This window comes from Erithacus rubecula, assembly GCF_903797595.1.
Source record: "Erithacus rubecula genome assembly, contig: scaffold_177_arrow_ctg1, whole genome shotgun sequence".
Taxonomy (NCBI): domain Eukaryota; kingdom Metazoa; phylum Chordata; class Aves; order Passeriformes; family Muscicapidae; genus Erithacus; species Erithacus rubecula.
Window position 1 is genome coordinate 12,322 of NW_027636132.1, and position 21,985 is coordinate 34,306.

At 49.6% G+C, this 21,985-nt stretch overlaps 1 pseudogene across 1 annotated transcript; it reads left to right on the plus strand.

Annotated features, from left to right (window-relative positions):
* The first annotated feature begins 14,167 nt into the window (after window positions 1-14,167).
* LOC306815645 (olfactory receptor 14A16-like) lies at window positions 14,168-15,099 on the plus strand (annotated as a pseudogene). The gene has a single exon. The product of its transcript is annotated as an olfactory receptor 14A16-like (transcript).
* The last annotated feature ends 6,886 nt before the right edge of the window (window positions 15,100-21,985 follow it).

The following is a 21,985-nucleotide window of genomic DNA, read 5'->3' on the forward strand; positions in this document are numbered from 1 at the left end:
CAAAAGCTGCCATTACAGACGTCTGGCTGGCCTTAGCCTCTGGTGACTGCAGTTCATCAGCCCCTGAAATACTGGGGTTCCATGGTTTCCTTCCTGTGGAGACCAGTGTGACACTTTGGGGATGCCATGGAACCAAGGGACCATTGTGAAACTGTAGGGCAGCATGGATCAAAGAGATCATTGTAACACTGCAAGGTAACAAGGATCTAAAGGACCATTTTGACACTGTGGGGACCCTGTGGAACCAAGGACATCACTGTGGCACTGCTGGGCTGCATGGTCTCAAGGGGCAGGTGTGAAGCAGCAGGGCTTTGTGGAACCAAGAGGCCATTGTTACATTTCAGGGCCTCGTGCAGCCAAAGGGCACTGTAGATCCATGGAGTGCATTGTGGCATTACAAGGCCCCATGGAATCTTGGAGACAATTGTGACTCTGTGGTACCCCATGGTGATACCGAAATAATGAGGAAAAGGACTAATGTAGATATAGTAGTAGTCATGCTAAGGCTTAGAAAAGTGCAGTTTTCGGACAGGTCCTGAGAACCTACCTACTACTACGCAGTAGTGACTTTGACACAAATAATAAAAGCTCGAGCTTTAACCCCGGGAACTTCAGCCCAGAAAGCCGAGATATAAGCTCTGGTAAGAGCCTTAGAACTGAGTCAGGGGAAAAGACTAAACATTTGGACTGATTCAAAATACGCCTGTCCAAGTTTAGGACAAATTTGGGGAAAAAAAGATCTCCAAAGGGCCCCCCCCCCCCCTTTCTTTTTTACAATTCCTTCCTTCAATGAGCTCAGAAAGAATTGTTCTTGTGGTGAAAATGGAAAAAACTTTTTATTAACAAAAATACAAAAGAAACACTCCCCCAACCCAAACCCAGATGAGACGAACCCAGCCGGTCCTCGCCGGGGAGAGCGGCAGAGCCTCCCAAGCCGACCTCCAGCAGCGGCCCCCGAAGTCCAGATCCTTGTCCTCCGGAGTCGGTGCAAATCCCTGGAGCAGGGAGAAGGGAGAGAGGGGGAGGGGCAGCCGGGAGCAGGCCCAAAGCAAGCCCAAGACAAGCTAAAGCGAGCCCAAGACAAGCAAAAGCAAACCCAAGACAAGCCAACACGGGGGCACAGACAAAACAGCTGGGGGAAAAGGGAAAAAAACGGCCAAAGCAGCCAGGGGAGGGGGTCACAGCTGAGCAGACTGCAGAGAGCAAGACACAGCCCACAACCGAAGCGCAGCAAGAGAGAGAGAGCCGGAAAACACCAGCCTAGATAAAACCATCCGAGGGAGGGACCGGCAGCTGCACGGGGGAAGCAAGGAGAGGAGCCAGTCCAAACATCAGCCCATAACATTCCACCCCTTATCCCACATCGTGATCATTGACACACGATTGGGATACACACGATATGAAAATTTCCTGACTTGCTTAAACCTTCAATACTTACACATTTCTTTCTATTCATAGAATCTAGTATACAATGGTGGCAACACTCAACAATAACATTTGTCTATACTTCATCCTATAGTTAGATCTCCCTGAGGTACACAGCAGGTTGTTCCATCCTTCTGCATTATCCACCAAGTACATCCTGGTCCTTGAGCAAAGGCAATCCCACGAATGGGTTTGCTTGTACTCGAGGCAGGATGAATCCATACTGTCTTTCCTAGCAACCCTCTAACATGGGCCACTGGGACTTTATCTCCATCTATCACATTAAGGCCTTCAGACTGGGCGGGACCTGCTCGGTTGGTGGAACCTCGAGTGTTGACTAACCAAGTGGCTTTTGCCAGGTGCTGCTCCCAGTTTTTTAAAGATCCCCCACCCAATGCCTTTAATGTGGTCTTCAACAATCCATTGTACCTCTCCACTTTACCTGCAGCTGGTGCATGGTAAAGGATATGGTACACCCACTCAATACCATGTTCCCTAGCCCAGGTGTCAACAAGCTTATTTTTAAAATGCGTCCCATTGTCTGACTCAATTCTCTCAGGGGTACCATGCCTCCAAAGGACCTGCTTTTCCAGGCCCAGGATGGTGTTGCGGGCAGTAGCATGGGACACAGGGTAAGTCTCCAACCATCCAGTGGTGGCTTCCACCATGGTCAGCACATAACGTTTTCCCTGGCGGGTCTGAGGCAGTGTGATGTAATCAATCTGCCAGGCCTCCCCATACTTGTATTTGGACCACCGTCCACCATACCAGAGGGGTCTTACCCGCTTGGCCTGCTTGATGGCAGCGCAAGTGTCACAGTCATGAATGACTTGGGTAATGCTGTCCATGGTAAGATCCACCCCTCGGTCTCGTGCCCACTTATAGGTGGCATCCCTACCCTGATGGCCTGAGGCATCATGGGCCCATCGAGCCAGGAACAACTCTCCCTTATGTTCCCAATCTAAGTCTATCTTGGAGACCTCTATCTGTGCAGCCTGATCTACCTGCTTGTTGTGCCTGTGTTCTTCATTAGCCCGACTCTTGGGAACATGGGCATCCACATGACGGACTTTCACGGGGAGCTTCTCCACCCGAGTGGCAATGTCTTTCCACTCATCAGCAGCCCAGATTGGTTTTCCTCTGCATTGCCAGTCAGCCTTTTTCCACCTTTCCAGCCAACCCCACAGAGCATTGGCTACCATCCACGAATCAGTGTAAAGGTAGAGCTTTGGCCATTTCTCTCTCTCAGCAATGTCCAAGGCCAGCTGAACAGCTTTGAGTTCAGCAAGTTGACTCGATCCACCTTCTCCTTCGGTAGCTTGTGCAACCTGTCGTGTGGGGCTCCATACGGCAGCTTTCCACTTCCGGTTCATCCCCACAATGCGGCAGGAACCGTCGGTGAAAAGGGCATAGCGTGTTTCATCTGCTGGCAGCTGGTTGTACGGTGGAGCTTCTTCAGCCCGGGTCACTTGCTCCTGCTCCTCTTCATCAGAGAGACCAAAATCTTCACCTTCTGGCCAGTTTGTAATTATCTCTAAATCCCAGGGCGATTTGGGTTACCAATACGGGCTCGCTGCGTGATGAGGGCAATCCACTTGCTCCATGTGGCGTCAGTGGCATGGTGAGTAGAGGGAACCTTTCCTTTGAACATCCACCCCAGCACTGGCAGTCGGGGTGCCAGGAGAAGTTGTGCTTCTGTGCCAATCACCTCTGAGGCAGCTTGAACTCCTTCATAGGCAGCCAAGATTTCCTTCTCTGTGGGAGTGTAGTTGGCTTCGGACCCTCTGTAGCTTCTGCTCCAGAATCCCAGGGGTCGGCCTCGGGTCTCACCAGGCACCTTCTGCCACAGGCTCCAAGACAAACCATGGCTCCCAGCTGCTGAGTAAAGTACGTTCTTCACATCTGGTCCCCTCCTGACTGGGCCAAGGGCTACTGCATGGGCAATCTCCTGTTTAATCTGAGCAAAGGCTTGCTGCTGTTCAGGGCCCCAGTGGAAATCATTCTTCTTGCGTGTAATAAGGTAAAGAGGGCTCACAATCTGGCTGTACTCAGGAATGTGCATTCTCCAAAAACCGATGGCACCTAGAAAAGCTTGTGTCTCCTTTTTATTAGTAGGTGGGGACATAGCTGTAATCTTGTTAATAACATCAGTAGGAATCTGACGCCGTCCATCTTGCCATTTCACTCCCAGGAACTGAATCTCTCGAGCAGGTCCTTTAACTTTACTCTTCTTGATGGCGAAGCCGGCTTCCAGGAGAATTTGAATAATTTTTTCTCCTTTCTCAAACACTTCCGCTGCTCTGTTTCCCCATACGATGATATCATCAATATATTGTAGATGTTCCGGAGCTTCACCCTTTTCCAGTGCAGCCTGGATGAGTCCATGACAGATGGTAGGACTGTGCTTCCACCCCTGGGGTAGTCGGTTCCAGGTGTACTGCACGCCCCTCCAGGTGAAAGCAAATTGAGGCCTGCATTCTGCTGCCAAAGGAATGGAGAAAAATGCATTTGCAATGTCAATGGTGGCATACCACCTTGCTGCCTTGGACTCTAGCTCGTACTGGAGTTCCAGCATGTCTGGCACGGCAGCGCTCAGCGGTGGAGTCACTTCATTCAATGCCCGATAGTCCACAGTCAGTCTCCATTCCCCATCAGATTTACGCACAGGCCAAATGGGGCTGTTAAAGGGTGAGTGGGTTTTACTGACCACCCCTTGGCTCTCCAGCTCTCGGATCATCTTATGAATAGGAATCACGGCATCTCTCGTTGTTCTGTACTGCCGACGGTGCACTATTGAAGTGGCAATTGGTACTTTTTGTTCTTCTCCCTGCAGAAGTCCTACTGTAATTGGATTCTCAGATAGTCCAGGCAAGGTGTTCAATTGCCGGATGCGCTCTGCCATCACAGTTGCAATTCCAAATGCCCATCTTAGTCCCTTTGGGTCCTTAAAATATCCACTCCGAAGGTAATCTATGCCCAAAATACATGGGGCCTCTGGACCAGTCGCAATAAAATGTTTCTTCCAATCCTTTCCAGTTAAACTTACTTCCGCTTCCACCAGGGTGAAGTCCTGCGATCCACCTGTCACACCAGCAATTGAAACAGATTCTGCTCCTACGTGTCTTGATGGAAGTATCGTACACTGTGCACCTGTGTCCACTAAAGCTTTATATTTCCGTGGTTTTGAAGTGCCAGGCCATCGAATCCACACGGTCCAAAAAACACGGTTCTCCCTTGCCTCCCCCTGGCTAGAGGCAGGGCCCCTCTAAGCCTGTTGCTCCTTCTTTTCTGAGGCATACATCTTAGAAGTTCCATCAAGAGGGTCAGACATGTCATTATCAGTATCACATTCGGCACTTTGGCTGCGAGAAACAGGAGCGGCTTTCCTTTTGGAAATTTTTTCTTCCTTCAAATCCCGCACTCGTTGTGCCAGAACAGCCGTAGGCTTCCCATCCCATCTTCTCATGTTCTCTCCAGAATCTCGCAAGAAGAACCACAACTCAGCTCGGGGAGTGTACCCTCTCTCCCAACTGGGGTAACGTCTGCGTTGGATATCAGGGTTTCTAATCTGTACAGCTGAAATTTGGAGGAGGTCCTCCTTAATCTCCTCCCTGAGTCTCCGATGATTTTTCTCTATTTTATCTTCTAAGTTTTGCAAGCGTGTTTCCACAGCTGCAATCCTAGCATGAGTCGGGCCATGTACTGCATCCGCATATGCACGAAGCTTCTTTGCCATATCGAGTACTGTCTCATACACCTCATCTCTCTTCATTATTGCTAGGGCAGACGCATATTCAGGTGGCCCAAGCCGCACGAGCTTTCTCCACATCACCGGTGTGCATGGTACCAGGTCTGGATTTCTAGTTGTTACATCATCCGAAAAAATAATTTCTGTTACTGCCATTTCCCTGAGGCGTTGGACCCCCTGCTCTATGGTTTTCCATCGGGTCTGCTGAACATATAAGTCATCTGCACACAGATATCTTTGTGCCACACTATCCAGGACCCGTTCCCAGAGACTTTGAGGGTTAGCCCCTCTCATCACGCCCTGGTCGATAACAGGATCATGAGACAGAGACCCCAAATGTCTCGCCTCAGAGCCATCCAAAACTGTGGCCTCACCTGCCGCATCCCAGAGACGAACCAGCCGGCTGATAATAGATTCATCAGGTCTCCGGGTGTAATCTTTTCTTAATCCACGAAGATCCTTCAGGGAAAAGACTCATTATTGGTCTCTGCTCTCCCACCAGTTGTCTTGACTCCTAATTTTACATCAGGAGGTGTCGAGGGTCCCTCTCCAGCATCATCATCATCATCATCCTCCACCGGCCGATCGGTCTTCTTGGTGCGTTTCCCACTTCTTGTACTGGTAGCCACAGCCATTGGTTGGGGCTTATTCTCCAGTTTAGTTGCTGGGTTTTGGCCTAGGGTGTTAGCAACAACCTGCGTAACTGGGATAGGAGACAATTTATCTCCCTGTTCCCTCTCCTCTGTCTCCTGCTCTATAGTGCCTAGCAGGGTGCGATATGCATGTGCTAGGGCCCAGCTCACTGTAATAATCCTTTTCTCTTTAGAACCATCCTGGCACTTCCCTTTTAAGTAGCTTGCAACCTCGATTGGATCCTGAATCTTTTCAGTTGGGAATTCCCAGATTATGGGGTCAGAAAATTCCTTTAAAATCTGGCCCATTTTCTCCCATTTGCCATTCCACTCAAGATTCCTCCTGCCGAGCTTGACTCCTAAATCAGGAGTCTTCCCAGCCCCTTTAGAAATCTCAGCCTTCATTCTATATAGACTGTAAATGGTGCAACAAAGACTTACTAAATTAATTACCATAAAGATGATTTCCTTAATACTCAAGGAGATCTGAATGTTTTCTAATAAAGATGTAACCGATTCAGAGGAGAGGAAAGGAAATAAAGGCAGGAAATCTTCTTTGCCTGCCTCTCCTCTAATAAATAACACAAACCATGATTTATACATTCCTGAAGCAGATTCCAACATTCTCATAAATCTCCTGTAAGCCATTGCAACCAAGCCTAGCCCGATGAGCATTTTCGTCAATATTCCTTTCATACAAAAACTACGCATCAAAGACAACACCGGAGCTATCTCCGGATGAGTAAACAAACCCATTGACCACAAAGGCATCAAAACATCAAAGAAACCTAACGAGCCGACATACAAACAGGTCCCCACCACGAAAGACATTATGGATTTAAGAAACTTAGCCATGCCGACAGCTGAAACCAACATAGTATTAGATAAAAGTTTTTTCCACTTTTTTCTGGTGCTGATAATCTGAAGGTCGTGAGTTCCTCACACGGGGCACCAAAAAGTATGTCCAAGTTTAGGACAAATTTGGGGAAAAAAGAGCTCCAAAGGGCCCCCCCCCCCCCCTTTCTTTTTTACAATTCCTTCCTTCAATGAGCTCAGAAAGAATTGTTCTTGTGGTGAAAATGGAAAAAACTTTTTATTAACAAAAATACAAAAGAAACACTCCCCCAACCCAAACCCAGATGAGACGAACCCAGCCGGTCCTCGCCGGGGAGAGCGGCAGAGCCTCCCAAGCCGACCTCCAGCAGCGGCCCCCGAAGTCCAGATCCTTGTCCTCCGGAGTCGGTGCAAATCCCTGGAGCAGGGAGAAGGGAGAGAGGGGGAGGGGCAGCCGGGAGCAGGCCCAAAGCAAGCCCAAGACAAGCTAAAGCGAGCCCAAGACAAGCAAAAGCAAACCACCCAAGACAAGCCAACACGGGGGCACAGACAAAACAGCTGGGGGAAAAGGGAAAAAAACGGCCAAAGCAGCCAGGGGAGGGGGTCACAGCTGAGCAGACGGCAGAGAGCAAGACACAGCCCACAACCGAAGCGCAGCAAGAGAGAGAGAGCCGGAAAACACCAGCCTAGATAAAACCATCCGAGGGAGGGACCGGCAGCTGCACGGGGGAAGCAAGGAGAGGAGCCAGTCCAAACATCAGCCCATAACAACGCCTTTGGAGTAATACATGTACATGGAGCACTATGGAAAGAAAGAGGACTGTTGAATTCTCAAGGATCAGAAATTAAGCACAAAGAACAAATATTAGCACTATTGGAAGCAGTGCATAAACCTCAGGCAGTGGCAGTGATGCATGTAAAAGGACATCAAAAGGAAGAGGGAAAAGCGTTCCAAGGAAACCATTTGGCTGACAGAGTTGCCAAACAGGTTGCCCGAGAGGTATGGACACAATTAGCTTTATTGCCAGTGCGAATTAACCCTGCCACTTCTTTTCTTGAGCAGAAACCATAGTATACACATGAAGATGAGAAGCTTGCTCAATTTGTTCAGGCCCAGAAGAACGAAAAAGGATGGTATGTCACAGCTGAAGGTCAGGTTGTACTGGCAACAAAAGTAATGAAAACAATTTTAGAAATCGAACATAACAAGTGCCATTGGGGAGCAGACGCATTGGTACAATTTTTAAAACGTGAGGTGATTTCCAACCTGATGTTAACAATGGCAAAACGGATTAACGCCACGTGTCCTGTCTGTATTAAAAATAACCCAGTGACACGAAGGCAAATACAACTAGGAAAGCTGCAAGTAGGGCCGCAACCATGAGACTATTGGCAAATAGATTTCTCAGAGCTACCAAAAGCACAAGGGTACCATTATTTACTGGTGTATGTGTGTACTTTTTCAGGGTGGCCGGAAGCTTTCCCGTGCAGGACTAACCAGGCAAAGGAAGTAATTAAAACCTTACTACGAGAAATCATTCCTAGATTTGGGATCCCATTAGGAATGTCCTCAGATAGGGGACCTCACTTTGTAGCTGGAGTAGTCCAAGAGGTAGCCAGAGTATTAGGGATAGCTTGGGATCTCCATACACCCTGGAGACCACAATCTAGCGGCCAGGTAGAACGGATGAATCAGACATTAAAAGGGCAGATTAAGAAAATTTGTCAGGAAGCAAAGATACAGTGGCCTCAGGCACTACCTCTAGCCTTGCTAAGAATCAGGATTAAACCCAGAGAAAAGATAGGAGTAAGTCCATACGAAATTTTGTATGGCAAGCCATATCATGCTGCAACCTACAAAGGGGACCCTCACTTAGTAGGAGATCAAGTATTGCTGAGTTACATTTTGTCTCTAAATAGAGTCCTTACAGCGCTGCGAGGAGCATTGCAGTGGAACCGGCCTCTGCCCTTGGAAAATCCTGTCCATGACATACAGCCAGGAGATCGAGTATATGTGAAGAACTGGAATACGGAACCCTTGAAAGAAGTATGGGACGGTCCTCACCAGGTGATCATGACTGCCTACACGGCAGTGAAAGTCCAAGGGATCGAAAACTGGATTCACTACACTCGAATCAAGAAGGTCCCGTCAAGATGGGAAGTACAGCCTCTGTCAGCAACAAAGCTGGTGTTCAGGGCAAGGACTTAGTTCTTTTAACATTAGTCTGCATAATGCAGGTGGGAGAAGCATTTGTTAAAATTACAGTTCCGGAGCCAGATGTAATGGTGCCAGAAGGTGCGGGAATAAATTTAACCTGTCTGTTTTCTGACAACCAGAGAGCTGGATTAAAAGAAGTAAAGGTAACCTGGAGACAAATCACCACAGACGAAGTATTTACAGAAGGAATCGTGACATTTTGGGATATGGAACAGCAAAGAGGTAACACCACATTGACAATATCTCATATGCAAGCTGATCAGGTAGGACAATTCTCATGCATTGTGTGGATTAGAGAAAGCTTTGATTATGGGGACATAAATGTAGGTATTTTAAAGGAGAATAAAACCCGAAGGGGGTACTCGGTGCAGGTAATACCAGTCAGTGCACAGGTAGATATGTGGAATGGATTGAGAGATACAAGCTTGGCATTACAGAGAAACCAGGAACAACAAAATTTAGTAGTAGGTTTAATTCGAGATTTTGGACAAATACAAAACGTATCAAAAATAACGGCATGTTTACCTCTGCCACAAGCTGCAGGGGAACCAATCCCTTGGGGAGTGATTCCGGTAAGAAATTTACCCCTAATAAAAAGAGGTGAGAATGGAAGTTGTGAATTAAAATTACGAAATAAAATCGAAATTGAAGAAATATGGGAAAAGGTTGGAGAAACATTAAGAATATTAGCCTATAAGGATTGTCTAATTAGCCATGGGAGGTTAGGACAAATTAGGGATTGGGGAATTCAATTAGCGGCAGGGGGAAAAGTAAAACCTGAAGATGCTGCTAAGTGGGAATGTTTTATACCACATTGGCAAAAGAAAAGAATACCTAAAAATGAAAGCTATTATGAAATGATATGCCAGAACTCGTCTCGGCAGGAATCCTCGTGGGACAGTTGGAAAACGGTATGGGGCCCCAGCATATTAGAACATTATAGTTACATTGGACAAGTTAATTGGTGTGTCCAATGGACGGGAAGCAGAAATGCCACTCACACAGAAGTATCTCAAACCAGCACTTTTACAAAAACTTTGAGCGCCACAAAAGAAAATTGGAACTGCACCCAAATTCTCACCTGTGACACTCCAGAGAATCAAATTAATTTGGCACCAGTCAGAATGCTTATAAAATGGGGTTGTGAGTGTAGAAAACTTAACCATACAATTCCAGGAAGAGCTTTCCCACAGGACCAGAAGGGTAAAACTTTGAGCTGTAAGGATACAACTATCAGGAGTCCAGGAAATTTAGTATGGATTATGGGACATGGACAATGGACAACACATTTACCATTAGACGGGCCTGTAACACAAATTACCTTAGGGGTTGCCACATTATGTCCTTTTTGGAAACAGTCTAAATTAACGCAGAAAAAGATGCAGTCACGAGCAAAGAGAGAAACAAATGAAGTAGCAGAAGAGCTAGGACAGGGAGATGAAGATGAATGGCATGAACCCTCATCAGGAGTTAAATTTGGATGGGTACTGGAATCCTTGTTTGCACCAATTTCTACATATAGAAACCGGGAGATGCTGTACAAATTATTAGGACAAACTGAGAGGCTAGCTGCAGTTACAAAGAAAGGATTTAAGGATCTAAATTTACAGTTGCAGGCAACAACAAGAATGACAATCCAAAATAGAATGGCATTAGATTTGCTTTTATTAAAAGAACATGGAGTGTGTGGATACCTCCAAGGAAAGGTTGATCATTGCTGCATACATATCCCAAATGTCACAGAAGAAGTAGAAAAGGATATAAGTCAATTGGAACAAATTGAAACAAAAGTGCATGAAGTCCAGGAGGAAGCTGAACATAACTGGGTAGGAGCACTGTTTAGCTCCCTAGGAATCCAAGTCTCTGGTTGGATATCATCAATTGTACAATATGTAATAATGATTGTATTAATTATTGTAGTATGTATGATTATGTATAGATGTCTTTTAGGAATGATTGCCAGAGAAGGAACTTATACCCGACGTGTTATGAGAGCACTGACCCGGAAAGAAGTAATCCTGCCAACTCGAAAAGAAGACTCACCATCCTACATAGAAACCACAACTTGAAGAATTGAGCATCCTTGCAGAAAATCGAAAGAATGCTCAAAAGGGGGGAGTTGATACCGAAATAATGAGGAAAAGGACTAATGTAGATATAGTAGTAGTCATGCTAAGGCTTAGAAAACTGCAGTTTTCGGACAGGCCCTGAGAACCTACCTTGTGAAACAATAGTGAAAAGAATTAGTAGAGCATATAGAACATTTAGAACTGTGAAAACAATGATCAAGGGATTTAGTAGAGCATATAGAACATTTAGAAACTTTCAAGATAAGGCTAAAGTATAATAATAAATAAAGTGTTCTGGTGATGGGAAAACATGCAAGGGGGATTAAGGGGGGGTAGCCTATAGTTCTGAGTAGACAAGCATGCAGAGTTTATAACTTTTAGGAATGATACCTGCAAGATTTATGTATCTGTATTGTTTTGAAGAATGTGTATTTCTGCACGTAGACCACTTTGTAAAAGGTATAAAAGCATGACGGAAAAAGGGAACTGTGGGATCCTGACTTTGGACGCTAGTCCGCAGGTTCCCTGGGCCCTGAAAAAAGCACCGCATAAACTAACTCTGTTAGTTTGTGTTCTGTTTGGGGCATCAGGCAACAATGGAACCAAAAGGGAGATGGAACAGGTCTGGCTCATTTGGCCTCCCATGAACCACCTGGCAGGTCTGGCAGATTCTGGCATGTTGAGGGCTGCTTCTCATCAGTCCCTGGAGCACTGGGGCTCTGTGCTTTTCTTTCTATAAAAAAAAAAAACCTCCCTCTTTCTGGTGATAATGGCTGAAATTGGTACCTACCCTAAAAAATTCCTTGTATTCAAGGGTTTCTCCCAGACAAAAGGTGTCAGGACAGCCTCTGGTGGTCATTTCTCATCTGTCCCTGAAACACTCGGGCACCGCTTCTTTCCACCTATGGAAATGAACCAAAATTTTTGTCCAGGGGCCATGACTAAAATTGTGATTTGGCCTCCATAATTCTATCTATGCAAGGAGTGTTCCCATACAAAAGTAGCAAGAACAAACAAGTCTGGCCGGCCTTGTTTTCTACTAAAGTCCTTATATTACTAGCAGAATGTATTCATTTGCCAGGACCTTGGAGAGGGCTCAGAGACATTCCAAGGTGGGGTTTGGCAGCTACAAACACATGAATACAGTATAGGGGCAAAGGAGCTCTGTGCTCAGTGGAGTGGGGTCTGAGGACAGCCGATATGAGACTTGGGAGAGATGGCAGGATTGCTTCAGAGATGGTGGATCCTTTTGTCATAGCAGAGAAGAGCTGGAGAAACAAAGAATTAATGCCAGGAACAGCTGGGGAAGGCCAAGGATAAATTAATTTCTCTCCCAAGAGAGGGCTGTGGTGCAACACATCCCCCAGAAGGAGTCTGGAGCAGCCCAAGGTTTGGTGTGGCCAGGCAGAGGCAGGCAGGATGCAGAGCTGTCGGCAAAGGAAGGGGCCAGCTAGGTGGGGCAGCCGGGGGATGACGACAGCCTGCAAGGACAGAGGCACAGGGCATGGACACCGCAGCACAGCCTGGGCTGCAGAGGGCACAGAGATAAGCAGTAGCTGAAAGGCCCTGCCAGAGCCAACTGCTGCAGCACTTGGGCCATGGCTGCTGGCCCTGGGCCTGAGACCAGCAGGGGACAAGTGAGACTTGCTGTGCTGGGGCCTCATTGCCTCCTTGTCCCTGCTCAGCATCCTGGCAGGGGCCACCCCATGGTCCTGCCCTTAGCATTGCACATCCCCAGAGCCCAGTGCCCCAGGAAGAGCCCTGAGCAATGATGGAGGGACAGGATGTGACTTGCCAGGGGCTGGGACTCAGACCTTGTCCCTTTGCATTCCTGAAACACATCCAGGATTGCTGAGCATCAAAGAGACCTTTCCCTTGTTTGTCCCCACCTGTTATCAGTGCCTCCTGTGCTCTACTCTAACTGGAACCTGGGGACACTTTCTCAGTTGTGTCTCACAGTGAAATCCATTAAATCTTCAACAAAGTTCAGTGTTTCAATTTAATTTTGAGTTCTGGAGAAGTTTTCAAAACACTCTCTCAGGGACTAAAAACACTGTAAACAACACCATAGCCCTGAGAGAGTCATTTAAGTCTATGTGCTGTGTCTGTGCTGCTGAGCTGGGCTGGGCTCCTGGCACAGATGGAGCCCTTGGCAACCAGGAAGAGCTTCAAAAACACGTTTCTCTTGCTGAGTAGTTCTTCTCACAGCCCAGCAAGGTTGGGCCTCTGCCTGCAGCCACTCCAGGCACAGCACAGAGGCACAGAGAGCTTCAATCAGTCAGGGCTAAGAAGATGCTCAGAAGTTGCTGAGGCAGAGTCACTCCCAGCAGTTGACTCAGGAAGCCTCTGGGGGCAGGACAAGGCAGCTGCAGGTCCTGGAGCAATCTCCTAAAGCTGGAACATTCCAATCCCTCCAGACACTGTGAGTATATTCTCTGATTGTCTCTTGTGTAGATCAGCCCGGAGTACCCAGGGCTCTCTTGCAGAGCAGGGTCCTGCAGCCCAGGGTGCTGCGCTGGGGCAGGGAATCTGCTGCCAGCCAGGGACAGCTCTCAGCCAGCCCTGGGAGCTGCTCACAGCACTGGGGGAGAAGGTCTGGATAGAAGGAGACAGTAGATAAGGTTTGGAAATGTTCTCCTTGCGTGGTGAGGATGCTGCATTGTTCAGGGCTGGTCCCCACATGACATTGAACTGCAGAGCATTTCTAAGGAGATTATACAGGGACCACAGCAAGGCAGGAACTGCATAAAAGGGAAAAACCTTTTTTAATCTACAACTCTGTTTTGCTTTGATGGGAAATTGCGTACAGATATTAATCTCTCAGTTCAGTTTGGGGAAAACTAAAAAAAATTTCTCAGACCTCAAAAAACTAGGCAGTGACACAAATCAGTAAAGGGTCCCTTACAGGCAGGATCAGTGCTGCTTTTCCCACCTCCTCAGGGTTGCTCTGATGCTGCCATCAGAGCCTGCAGGGGCAGAGCAGGCCCTGGGGAGTTCCCTGTCCTGGGAGGGGTCAGCAGGGCAGGGCTGAGCCCCCAGGGCTGGGCTGGGTTCTGGCAACATTGGCAGGGCTCAGCCCTGAGCACAGGGAAGCAGCTGCTGGCAGGGACAGCTCCAGGCTGCAGTGGGCTGGCAGTGGGGGGAAAGTGTCACCAAGTTGGGCTGGGATATTTAAAGTCTTTCCAAATTGAACTATGCCATGACTGCTTTTTTTACAGATCCCCATGCCAAGACACAGCAAATGTCCAACAGCAGCTCCATCAGCCACTTCCACCTGCTGCCATTGGCAGACACACGGCAGCTGCAGCTCCTGCACTTCTGCCTCTTCCTGGGCATCTCCCTGGCTGCCCTCCTGGGCAACGGCCTCATCATCAGCGCCGTAGTCTGCGGCCACCACCTGCACACGCCCATGTTCTTCTTCCTGCTCAACCTGGCCCTCACTGACCTGGGCTCCATCTGCACCACTGTCCCTAAAGCCATGCACAATTCCCTCTGGGACACCAGGAACATCTCCTACTCAGGATGTGCTGCACAGCTCTTTTTCTTTATGTTCTTCATCTCAGCAGAGTTATTCCTCCTGACCATGATGTGCTCTGACCGCTACGTGTCCATCTGCAAACCCCTGCATTACAGGACCCTCCTGGGCAGCAGAGCTTGTGCCCACATGGCAGCAGCTGCCTGGGCCAGTGGCTTTCTCTATTCACTACTGCACACGGCCAATACATTTTCCTTGCCCCTGTGCCAGGGCAATGCCCTGGGCCAGTTCTTCTGTGAGGTTCCCCAGATCCTCAAGCTATCCTGCTCACACTCCAACCTCAGGGAACTTGGGCTTCTTGCTGTTAGTTGCTGTTTAGCACTTGGGTGTTTTGTGTTCATTGTTTTCTCCTCTGTGCAGATCTTCAGGGCTGTGCTGAGGATCCCCTCTGCACAGGGACAGCACAAAGCCTTTTCCACCTGCCTCCCTCACCTGGCCATGGTCTCCCTGTTCTTCAGCACTGGTACATTTGCATACCTGAAGCCCCCTCCATCTCCTCCCCATCCCTGGATCTGGCAGTGTCAGTTCTGTACTCAGTGGTGCCTCCAGCCTTGAACCCTCTCATCTATAGCCTGAGGAATAAAGAGCTCAAGGCTGCAGTATGGACACTGATGACTGGCTGCTTTGAGGTACATTAAACTGCTGGTCAATTTCTGAAAACCACTTGTAATAAAAGTCATCTTTGACACTTCTTCTTGGTTTGAGTGTGGGGTTATTTTTCCTTTGTTTTAGTTTTATCATATTTTCCATAAAAATAGCCGCTCTGTGTTCTATTGCTCATTTCTCCATCTTCCCTGTGGCCACAAAATGTGTCAATGAAGGGTTGCAGTCTTCATGGCTTAAACACACTGAAGGATTTCTCTCCCAGCAAAGTTTTCTCCAGAGATGCCCCTTTTGTTCCCTTCTCTGGAGCTGCAGCAGCAATGTCTGTGTGCAGAGCTGGGGGCAGATCAGTGTGCCCAGCAGTATCAGCACTTGGTGTTGCCAGTGCTGCTCCCGTGTAACTGCCCCGCTGCCCTCCTGCCCCTCGTGTTGCTGCAGGGCCTGAGTGCTCTCGGGGCCGGGCACAGCCCTGGGGGTGCCAGTGCTGGGCTGCACCAGGGATAGGCCATGGGCACTGCTGGGGCAGCACTGACACCTCAGGGCAGGGCCTGGGGGCTCCAGGCTCTGTGCCCAGGCTCTCTCCACAACACTTGGCCAGACCAATGCTGAGCAGAGAAAACCCCCGTTAGCAGCCCCAGGCTGGCAGTGGGAAGGCTGGGGGCAAACAGCATGGCTGGTGCTCTGCAATGTCCCTGCAAGGGGGAGACCCTGGTAAGGAGCAGCAGAGCAGGGGCTGATGCATCCCCACTGAACTGGACTGCCCAGGGCAGCATCATAGAGTGTCGTCATGCACCTGCCAACAACATCGCCCCTCTGCAGCCCTGGCCTCTCCCCCAGCTCACACAGGTGCTACATTCTTGCAGGCACAGACACAGCAGCACTGACTCAGGAGCCCCTGTTTGCATTGCACAGAGCAGGCATCAGCACTTCCATGCTGCTGCTGTGGGGAGAAGGAGCTGAGTGAGCAGAAAATGCCAGCAGCCCCTGGGGCCAGCAAGGGCTTGGGGACAGGAGGGAAACCACTGAGTTTTGTCGTGGCCTCTGCAGTCAGCCAAAAAATGTGTTCCCATGAGCTGTGAGTTTCCTGTCCCACTGCAGACATGGTTGTTCAGAGCCAGGGCTGCCTGTCAGCCACTCTGAACTTTACTGAGCATTTCCTTTGATTCCCCTTTGTTTTCTTTCTTCTTTCCTTCTCCAGATTCCTTCCCATTGCCCATCTTTGTTCCATCCTCTGTAAACAGTCCTTCTTTGTTTTCCCTTTCCTCTCTGGTCCTACTCCGCATTTCAGTTTCTTACTTGGCACCATGGCAATATCCCTTGAAGAGCAGGATCATTTTACAAGTGTTTTACGAATTGTCTGCAGAGTACTGCAGTGCCTCGTGCTGCTCTCCTGGCAGAGGCACCACAGGCCAGGGGAGCGCATCTGGGCTGGTGTGTCTGAGTGTGGGGCTCCCTATTCTGGGCACTGATGAGAGGCTGGAGAAGCTCTGCAGGACTGACAGGATGGGCTTTGGGGCTGTGTGGAGAAGCTGAGGGACCTGGGCTTCTGGACCTTCTGAAGAGGTGGCCCAGGGCTCATCCTGAAACTGCTGCAGGGGTGATTTGAGACAATCACATAATCAGCCAGTCTGGAAAAGTCCTTGGAGATCATCAAGTCCAACCTGTACCCAGACATCACCTTGTCTCCATGAGCCTCCTCTTCTCCAGAATAAACAACCCCAGCTCCCTCAGCTGCTCCTCACAGGACTTGTGTTTCAGACCACTCACCAGCCTCAGTTCCATGAGTCCTTGCCATGGAGAAACGGCTCCTTTATTCCATTGGCCCCAGGTTCTCACAAGGCTCTCCTTGGTTCTGCAGTGGCACAATGGACCTTTGGTTCCACATGGCCCTGCAGTGTCACAGTGGCCTCTGTGGTTCCACTAGGATCCAAAGTGTCACAATGGATTCCTTGCTTCCATGTGGCCCCACAGTGTCACAGTGGCTCCTTGGCTCTGTGGTGCCATGTCGTACATAGTGTCACTCTAGTCCTCAGTTCCACGAGGCCCTGCAGTGTCACAATGGCACCTTGCTTCCCCAGGGCCCTGCAGTGCAACAATCATCACAGAATCACCCAGGCTGGAAAAGACTTTTGGAGTGCATCAAGTTCAATCTGTGACCCAATACCACCCTGTCACCCAGACCATGGCACTCAGTGGCACATTCAGTCTATCCTGAAACTTTTCCAGGGACAGTGACTCACCCACCTCCCTGGGCAGCCCATTCCAATGCCAAATCACCCTCTTCCTGAAGATTACTTCCTAATGTCCAGCTTAAACATCCCCTGGTACTGCTTTAGGTTGTGTCCTCCTGTCCTGTCGCTGTTCCCTGGGAAATGAGTTTGACCCTCTTTGGTTGCACCCTCCTGTCAGGGAGTTGTAGAGAGTGGTGAAGTCTCCCCTGAGCCTCCTCCTCTCCAGGATAAACATCCCCAGCTCCCTCAGCAGCTCCTCATAGGACTTGTGTTCCAGACCCCTCACCAGCCTTGTTGCCCTTCTCTGGACACACTCCATCCCCTCCATGTCTTTCCTAAATTTAGGGGCCCAGAACTGGACACAGCATTTGAGGTGCTGCCCAACCAGTGCCAGGCACAGGGACCTGCTGGCCACACCATTCCTGATTCATAAAAGTCCTAGGGCTTCAATGACATAAATTGTGGGGAGGGGGTGAGGACAAAGTGGTATTGATTGTCAGACATGAAGGTTCATGATTTTCATACCTATTAAAAGTGCATTAAAAGATTCTGGGGGTCAATATCAATTGGGCATTGCTGATATCCATCTATAAACAGAAAACAAAACAGGAAAAAACTCTCTTCATTGCATTGTTTTCAAAATAGTAAATTCACTTGGAATACACTTCGGAAATCTGTCTAATTAACCACAGAAGACTTGAAGATGTGCATTATCCTCATGGGCTTGATACGTTTGGGTATTTTGAGCAAGAGTTTATTTGGCCTTTGTCACTGAATTCCTGAAATGAAGAGCTCAATAAAGAAGAGCCCTCTGGAAAAGTAAAACTGATCAACAACCTCCAAGTGGCTGAGGACCCATGCTCATCAGAGCAGCAATGAACAGAAATGGCCATAGCTTTGTGGCTGCCCCAGCTCTGGGATGCGCCCTGGGCCTGGAGCAGGAGCAGCTCTGCAGGGCCACAAGACCGGGGCTGTTGTGCTGGACTGGGCAGATCGGATGGCAGCAGGGGCTGCAGAGCTCTCAGGAGCTCAGGGAGAGGGGAGCAGGGCACACAGGGAGTGGCCAAGCACCTTGCCCTTGCCAGAGGCTGAGGCCCTGGGGCCACTGCCAAGAGCCCCTTGCCCTGAACCGAGCTGTGGGGCCAGAGCCGGCTGGGCTGTGCTGGGGAGAGGCCTTTGGTGCTGCACAGAGCTCAGGGCAGCTGGCACAGCTTGCAGGAAGCTGGGCTGGCCTGAGAGAGCCTGCCAGAGAAAGCAACAGTGTCCATCTCAGCCTGGCTGAGTGTGCAGGGGCAGGACTCAGCCCAGCCCTTGTGGGGCAGGACCAGCGCCTGGGTAAGGCATTGGAAACAGGCAAGTGGCCAAGAGACGAGGCTGCTCTGTGCCCTTGGTGGCATGCACAGAGCAGGGAGGGGGCACAGGACATTTGTCAGTGCCAGCCTCTGTCCCCAGGTGCTGCCAGCCCTGGCTGCTCAGCCCAAGTTTTCCCTAGGCTAAGTTTGGCTCTGGCCAAACTCCATTCTCCTGCAGGGCTCAGGGCCTGTTCTCAGCCATGGCCAGCTTAGCCCGGCCTCTCTGCTGGCCCAGAGCCCAGCAAAGCCCAGGGCAGGGCTGTCAGTGCAGGCCCACAGGTGCCATGGGCTGTGCAGGAGCTGGAAGAGGCTGCCCAGCAGGGAGGCAATGAAGCACAGAGCCCCAGGGCTGCTGTGGGCACCACAGCACAGGAGCTGTTCACACCCGCAATGCTCCTGTCCTGGGCTGTGTTGTGCAGGGACTGTGCCAGCATGACTGGGGCAGGGGGCACAAAAGGGCCACGGAACCGCTGCTGGGGCTGACAGCAAGGCCAGGCACACACAAGGAATTGCTGTGCATTGCCTGTGCTGGACAGGGCTGGCTGTGGCAAGGGCAGAGCTCAGCTGGCCTTGGTGGCTGCAGGAAATGTCAAGAGACCAAGGAGCCTCCATGGCTGTGTTGGAGACCAAGGCTGGAGGAGAGAATGCAGGGCTGCTGTGGGATGGGGAGGGGATTGAATTTCTGTAGATACTGATGTGAGGCTTAGGAAGGCTTGATGGGAAGAGAAGCTTCACAAGCCTCAAGGAGGGGAATGTTACCAATCTCCACCAGGGGAGCACACACAATGCTTGTTCTTCCTAACCCACTGGTCCTTGGAACTGCGCCATGCCTATTATGTAAGAAGGATAATTGGAAAGCGACCAGCCCCATTTGTGGCAACTTTTAACAGCTCACCAGGCAGTCTGGTGTGACTGTGGCATCACCAACCACCAGGGACCACTAAAAGGATCCCCAGGACTGAATAACACATCTATGAAGGGAAGGGAAAATTTGTTGATGATTTCAGGGTGTCCTGGTTTGAAAGGACAGGTGTCTGCCAGTAAGGGCAGAAGTTTCCCTTTGGGATAGAGACTTTGGTTCCACTCCCCCCCCCAAGTATTATAATTGTTTGAATCAAGAACACTGAGGCAGAGATAAGGGTGTGGGAATAACAGCTCTTTTACTAATATATCTAACTGCACAAACAGAAAACAATAACAGTTAATATTGCTAACAGAACGAAATAGATAACTCGGTGTCAGTCCCTTTAGATGCAAGCACGCTGTCTCTGTGCTTAGTCCACAGCCCGGATGTGCCGAAGGGCAGGCGGGAACGGAGGCAGGAAGGAGGGGGGGGGAGGGGCGGCAGCGGCCACCCCGGTCCTTGGCGGGAACGGGCTGGAGCGGCGGCTCCTCGCTCACCGTGTGTGTCCGGGCGATCAGCTGTGTCCGCAGAAGCAGGAGGCTGGAACGGGGCAGATGCAGGGCAGGTGATCACAGAGGGTCTGGCTCTCCTGTGCTCCGAACGCGTGGCTGAAGATCCCCGGGCGTCCTCCTCCGAGCTCGCCGGAAACCCGAGTGCCCTCCCGGAAGCCTCAGAGGTCCCTCCAGGAGCCATTCCCACCCACCCCTTTTGTCTGGACTCATCAGACACCCTGGGTGTTGCCCGGCCAGCTCCATTGGCATGATAATGGGAAAAATTCTTTCAATTGACACAGTAATAGAAAAAACACTCAACCCCCAACACAGGGAAAGGACTGTCCTGACTCTGAGGGGTCTCTTCAAACGTGAGACCTCCCCAGAGAGGACATGCAGGTGGTCAGAAGTCTGGTTCTCTCGGAGGCACCGGCAAGAAAGCAACTTAAGATGACCTTGTGTTGTTTCAGGGCTGTTTATTTATTTTAGCTTAAAAATGTTTCTGCCAGCCTGACACAGGTCTGCTCTGCAGGTCGACCATTGCAGAAGAACCCCTGGGAGGGCTGTGCCAAGGTCTTTATACTCTAAACTACGTGTACAATATTTACAAATTTTCCCCAATGCCATGCAACCTCTTTACAAAGTCCAGTTCTTTCCCCATCCAATCTGTGGTTCCCAGGGTGCAACTTCAGCATGGATGACACAAAGAAGAAGGAGGAAGAAGCCCACCACACCCAGGATCCTCCATCTTGGCCACATGGCCCTTAATATAAGCAATCTAAAACCCTACTTATACTACATTCTAATATTCTAATTTACACTCTACTCATCATTATTTTCTGTGTCTCTTCTCTCAATGCGGGAAAATTCTCCCAAGAAGACAAATCCAGCCCCTGCAGCTCCTGGACAGCACTCGGTTGTCTCTGAGGAGTCTGCCAGGGGGGTTTTTCATCCCCAGAGGAGCCAGGGAGATACCCTGGACTCCCACAGACTATCATATGTGTTTATTCTGGGACAATCACTAAACATGTATCTAAAATAAAATGTCTAAGCAGGAATATTACTGTGCTCAGCATGCTTTGGGAGAAGCTATTCTCCCCTTCTGCCTCTGGCTGAATAAAGAATGCTGCTTCTTACTGCTCCCTTGGTGTTAATCAGTTTGGTTTTTTTTGGTTTTTTTTCTGTTTTTTTTTTTAGCAGTGTCAGAATGGCTCCTTGGTTCCATGAGACCCTGTAGTGTCATCATGATCTCCTTGCAGTATCATAGTTGGACTCCTGCTTACATGAGTCCTCAAAGTGTCCCAATGGATCATGGATCCTTGTTTCTATAAGGTCTCAGTGCATCACGACATTGTCATCAGTTCACTCAGGCCGCACAGTGTTCCAAAGGTCTGCTTTGCTCTGCAGCTTTAAAAGAGCCTTTGGTTCCATGAGGCCCTGCAGTGCCTCACTGGCCTTTGTTTATACAAAACCCCACAGTGCCACAATGATTTGCTTTCAGCAGGCCCTGAAGTGTTAGAATGGCTCCTTGGTTCCTTGAGGCTCCGCAATGACACAAAAGTCCCTTGCTTCCATGGGACACCCCAGTGTCACAAGGGTCTCCATGGTTCCACACTGTGACAATGGACCCTTGGTTACAGAAACCCTGTGTTTGCAGGGCTGGAACCCCTTTGCCCTGGAGCCAGGCTGAGATAGCTGGAGTTGTTCAGCCTTGGTATGAGAAGGCTCAGGGAGACATTAGAGCCCATTCCAGCACCAAAAGGGGCTTTGAGAGAGCTGAAAAGGGACTTTGGACAAAGGGCTGGAGTGACAGGACAAGGGGGAATGGCCATGAGGTGAAGGAGGGCAGGTTTAGATGGGACATTGGGAAGAACTCTTCACGGTGAGGGTGGTAAGGCATGGCACAAGTTTTCCAGAGAGGCTGCAGAATCCCCCACCTCTGG